General features: G+C 42.8%; 2 long non-coding RNA genes across 2 annotated transcripts; one reads left to right on the forward strand and one right to left on the reverse strand.

Moving 5' to 3' along the window:
* Positions 1-1,983: 1,983 nt before the first annotated feature.
* Positions 1,984-2,479, forward strand: LOC119561867. The gene is made up of 3 exons (XR_005221478.1): positions 1,984-2,065; positions 2,133-2,273; positions 2,330-2,479. It is a non-coding gene; the product is annotated as an uncharacterized LOC119561867 (long non-coding RNA).
* A 365-nt stretch (positions 2,480-2,844) lies between these two features.
* Positions 2,845-4,937, reverse strand: LOC119561863. Its single transcript, XR_005221476.1, has 4 exons — positions 4,772-4,937; positions 4,564-4,706; positions 3,695-4,506; positions 2,845-3,041 (listed from the first exon to the last, which is right to left on the reverse strand). It is a non-coding gene; the product is annotated as an uncharacterized LOC119561863 (long non-coding RNA).
* Between the last annotated feature and the right edge of the window lie 523 nt (positions 4,938-5,460).

The following is a 5,460-nucleotide window of genomic DNA, read 5'->3' on the forward strand; positions in this document are numbered from 1 at the left end:
TCCCGCGAATGCTTCGCCATCTTTCCCGCGCCACCGCGGTCCAGCTCCGAGTCCCAATGGGCATATTGGACCTTGAGGAAGTGGGAGCCGGATTGGGAACGGAGTTGATCCGCTGATACTGCAGGAAGTCTCCACCTGTTCCCTAGCGGGCGCCCTATTTTCCTCCTCCCTATAGAAGCCACCACGTCCTCCGCTTAAGCTGCCAAGTAGCTGGTGGTGGTGGTGTACGGAGTCCTAATGGAGAGGACTTCGGAGATCATATTACTGGTGGTTCTGCTAAAAAGATCCTTCTATTAGTACAACGCAACCAAATTATTTTGGCCAGATCTTACTTTCGTTGCGAGGACACGCTCGGCAGGATGTCCATGTAGAGAGCGAAGTCCCAATCGGCATATTCCTTCCCACTGGGATTTATAGAGGATCTCCTCCAGCACGTCAACTATTCTGCGGACTTGCCCCTGTTGTCGTATTGCTTCCTGTCGGTCAAGTCCCACAATAATGGGCAACAGCTTGGATTAGGCGCCCTTTTTTATCTGCACTGACCTCCCTTAACCGTTTTTGGGGTTTTCTTCCATTTAAAATTTTTTAATTCCCCACCGCTTCTGCACGAACAGCGCCAAAGATTAAATTTCTTATTTTCCCGAAATCTGGTATTTTTTCTGGTATTTCCTTAGCTCATCTGAGTACCGCGCTGAAAAACAGACCCGACGAAAAGCTTTAGCCGCCTGTTTGCCTCTCGCTCACTCCTATGGTTAGCTCCCGGTTTTCGTCGATGTGAGTACTAGGCTAATAGTGTGACCAAGGTATTCAAAGTTTACCCGCAATGCGTCGCATAGTCTTACTGCCAGCTGGGTTTGTTTTTTTGACAAACGAAATATCGAAGGATTTTAAAAAGACGAATCTGCTGGTGCACAAAGAAATACAAGTAAATGGAATGTTAAAAGGATGTTTTTAAATTATTTTAATTAGTAGTTTAAGGCTTCCTTCTTTTGTCACGGATGCCTTGCCGTTTTCTCCGCGCCACTTGCAGTCCAGATGCTGCAGGAATACGCCCAGTATCCAGGCAATAGCTGGTAATGTCTCATCCAGGTGTCCCTTAGCAGTCGGCCTTTTTTTCCCTATATAAGCCAGCTACTTTCCCATTTTCGCTTAAGCTGCAAAGTAGCTGGTGGTGGCGGAGTCCAGTGGTTCCCCAATGGCGAGCTCGTCAGAGATCGTATTACTGGTGCTTCTGCTAATAAGATACCTAGATTAGTAAAAAGTAACCAAATTCTTTTGGCCAGAACTTACTTTTTTTGCAAGGACACACACTCTAGTGGATCTAGTGCTGGACCTCAACTATTCTACGGATTCGACCTGTTGTGATTTTGCTTTCTGTCGGTGAAGTCCCACAATAATGGCAACAGCTTGGATTAGGCGTCCTTTTTCATCTGCACTGACATTTTGTGGCTTGCCTTCTATTTTTAACTTCTAGTTTTCACACCGTTTTGCACGAACACCGCCAAAGATTAAATTTCTTATTATTTGGGCCGCGGCTAACGACGTTCATCTAATTTCACTCGCTAAATCAGGTATTTTTTCTGGTATTTTCTTAGCTCATCTTAGTACCGCCCCGAAAAACGGACCCGACGAAAAGTGTTAGCCGCCTGTTTGCCTCTCGCTCACTCTTATGGTTAGCTCGCGGTTTTCGTCGAAGTGAGTACTTGGCTTCCCCATAGAGTCCATCCGTTGGAAACGGTTGGGATATTTGGCAAATGTCAAACTCCGAATCCCACATCCACCATCTGCCATCCGATAACAGCTGATCTGAGCAGCAGTGGGCAATCGGGGCCTTTCATTTTCAAATGTTCCCTGACATCATACTTGACGTTTTTGTAGTGAGAGTTTCAATTTTCACTGTCAAGAAGAAGAATTCACAGATCCACCAAAAAAAATAAAGCCGAAATATCGCATTAAAGTGTTCGTTTAAAACCGTCAAATTTTATCTTTGACGATGTTCGTGCAAGGGCGATGTGGAAACTAGAAATTAAAAATGGAAGGAAAGCCCCTAAATCGGCTCCAAGAGGTCAGTGCAGATGAAATAGGACGCCTAATCCAAGCTGTTGCCCATTATTGTGGGATTTCACCGACAGGAACAAAGCAACATGGGCAAGTCCGCAGAATAGTTGGAGTGCTGGAGGAGATCCACTAGAGAATCCCAGTGGGAAAGAACATGCCGAGAAGGACTTCGCTCTCTACTTAGACATCAAGCCGGGCGTGTCCTCGCAAAGAAAGTAAGATCTGGCCAAAAGAATTTGGTTGCGTTGTACTAATAGAAGTATCTTTTTAGCAGAACCACAAGTAATACGATCTCCGACAACCTCTCCATTAGGACTCCGGACACCACCACCACCAGCTACTTGTCAGCTTAAGCGGAGCTGGAGGACCCGCTGGCTTCTATAGGGAGGAGGAAAATAGGGCGCCCGCTAAGGAACAGTTGGAGAAGCCATAGCCAGCCACTGTAAGGATGCTGGGCGACTTCCTGCAGTATCAGCGGATCAACCCCCTTCCCAATCCGGCTCCCACTTCCTCAAGGTCCAATATGCCTATTGGGACTCGGAGCTGAGCTGCGGTGGAGCGGGAAAGATGGCGAAGCATCCGTGGGACGAGAAGGAAGCTTTAAACTATTAATTTACATAAATAAAAACATTCGTTGAACATTCCAATTATTTTTATTTTAATTTCTTTGTGTACCAGCAGACTCCTCCTTTATTAAATTTCTCCAATTGATTTGTTTTCCGTTTGGCAACAAACCCAACGCTTGACAGTAAAACCATGCTACATGCATTGCGGGTGAGTTTTGAATACTTCGGTTACACTTGTAGCGTGTAACGGTTGCATGAAATCGGGAATCTGCAGTTGCGGGGCACGCTATTGGGGTCCGGCACTCGCTCGTCGGCTTTGGGGGTGGAGGTCTTGCGCCTACAGATTCGCGTACTGACTACACATTATTATCACTAAGATCAGAAATAAGCGTGCTAGCGACAAGAGAGAATAGTAAACTGAAACCGGAAGAGAACGATAAATAAATTCAGGAATAAGTATTATAGGGACAGAAAAGTTTTGGAGAAAGTTAGCTATGCGAATCCACGGATGGTATTGTGGTCGCGTATGGCCCTCCCAACCTATGATCACCACCTTAAAGCATGGCTTCGGTGACCCCTTTGATACCCTACGACCGAGAAATCATCAGCTTAGTTCAGTTCAATATTACTTAAAGATCCATGGTTTTATTTCTGTTCGAAAAGCTAATTAATTTTCCGTAGATAGCGATACAAGTCATATTTAATATTTATAAAAAGAACTGAGGGTATTTTAACAATAAGGCATAGGAAGATAAGGAAGATATATTCATGTTATGACAATGTGCATTTAATATATATAAATTTTAACTTAAAGAAATAGTTTTTGTTCTTCAAGGGACTTTCTTTAAATTTATCAGGCAAGTAGAGATCTTAAGAGTTTACGATGGGCGATTGTATTTTATATTTAATTTCATTTAAAAATTGAAAAATAATTCATAGAGAATGCAAATAACTCATGGTATTTCAATTAATTAATTGTTTTTAGATCGGGGTTATGTTTAAATAATCGGCGGATCGGCGAGAAATGTGAATAAAGTAATAAATATGTATGATTAGTTAGTGTGACTCACGGCATTTCCTCCAACGTTGAAGATCGATCTCCGGACGGGATGGGTTGGCTGTAAATTTAAATTGTAGCGATATTTCTCGCTATGTAGAAATTAAAGGAAAAAATAAACTTTTCTGATTTCTCTTAGATGCGCGAACGATTTAAAAGAAAAACTGTGTAACCCGTTCCGAATTCATCGTACTTCCTTGAATGCTTTACAATAAAAAATTTCTCATTTAAACCTAAAGAAAAGTTAGCTCTTATTAAATTAAATTACTGCTTCTCGGCGTGCATTATTTCTTTTAACACGATCGACTTGTTATTTCTTTATAATTTGCTGAATGTAAATATCGCTTAACATGGCGTTGCCACTTGAGGCTTTACGAAAATGTATGGTTTACATATCTTTGGATTTCATTGATTTTCTTTTCACATTAATTCTTAAATTCGGTTTCTCAAAGCGTGTTGGTTATAAAACAGGGTTAGGACTGATCCATTACGAAAGAGAGTTTTATCTTCATTAAGGTTAAGCCCGGTTGGCTAGTGTGCCATGCTAGGTTAAGGCCGTTCACACACGCGGCGCTTTTACAAAATAAACGGGTATAAGTCCCTAAATCTGCGGCAGCGATATTCCACTCGGAACCTCCCAGACGGATACGCGCACCCCTTAAAACTCGGCTGGTGTACGGATGCGTGGCATGATGGGCATCGGGGCAGGTCCTCTTTATATAAGCTGCTCTTCTTGGCCGGCACTACATAACCCGTAGATAGGTAGATAGTAGATAGGGGTACTTCAGGGCACTAATTTCTCCAAATCATTCCTCGCGGGCCAACCTGACGATTGTACATTTAAATTAATTCCAGATATGCCAAAATAAAAAAAAACCATACCTGACGATTGTGCCCCGCGATTTGATTTTGGCCTTTGTGAGGCGGTAAATCCTCCAGCAAATTGGCCGAATCAATAAGATGCGCCTTTGGCGGCAACTTTTGGCAGCACTGACTGGGGTTTCCACTCGGAATTTTAGAAATACCTGTAGTGAAATTTCGTTGGAGGTTAAACACGCACCAATTTCTAGACAAATGCACTTGCACTTACTTTAAATCTTATTTCGCTGGCTAGCTTTTATAGCTGACAGCTACACCGGTTGCCAAACACCACTTAGAATGCTGGATGCCACTCGAAAATACTGGATGCCACTCAAAAACTATATATTTCGGGCTTTTTAGCCTTTTAATTGAAATTTATATTTTGACTTGCTGGCACGTCCGTCTCTCTCCCAGGTTAAAATAAGAAGAACTTAACCGGAATCGGCTGGATACCAGCGAGGCTTTTGGCGGAAATATATATCATATGACGACCGACAGGTGTCAAAACTAGAACTTTCCAAGACAACCCTGGCTCAGCTGTTCAAAACTATCGAAATATCGAATATCCGACACAGGTGGCCACACTAGAATTTCCCGAGACCACCCGTGCTCAGCTGTTCAAAACTATCGAAATCTCGAATAACCGTCACAGGTGGCCACACTAGGTCAAGCTTTGGTTTAAGCGGGTCCTTTATGGTAGGCTTTTAGGCTGAACCTAGGTTCGCCAGTCGCTACAGGCGCCGTTACACACTACACAGAATAAGATTTTTCGACTAGTGAAACTCTTAGCCGATCTGAGTACTAGGCTTATCCGTCAAAAATATGGTAAAATATACTATTCCATGTTTCAGAATATACCACTAAGATACCATTCAAATTGTCAGTTAAAACGCCTGAATATTTGAATAAGGTATACAA

This window comes from Drosophila subpulchrella, unplaced genomic scaffold (assembly GCF_014743375.2).
Source record: "Drosophila subpulchrella strain 33 F10 #4 breed RU33 unplaced genomic scaffold, RU_Dsub_v1.1 Primary Assembly Seq38, whole genome shotgun sequence".
In the NCBI taxonomy this organism is placed as follows: Eukaryota; Metazoa; Arthropoda; class Insecta; order Diptera; family Drosophilidae; genus Drosophila; species Drosophila subpulchrella.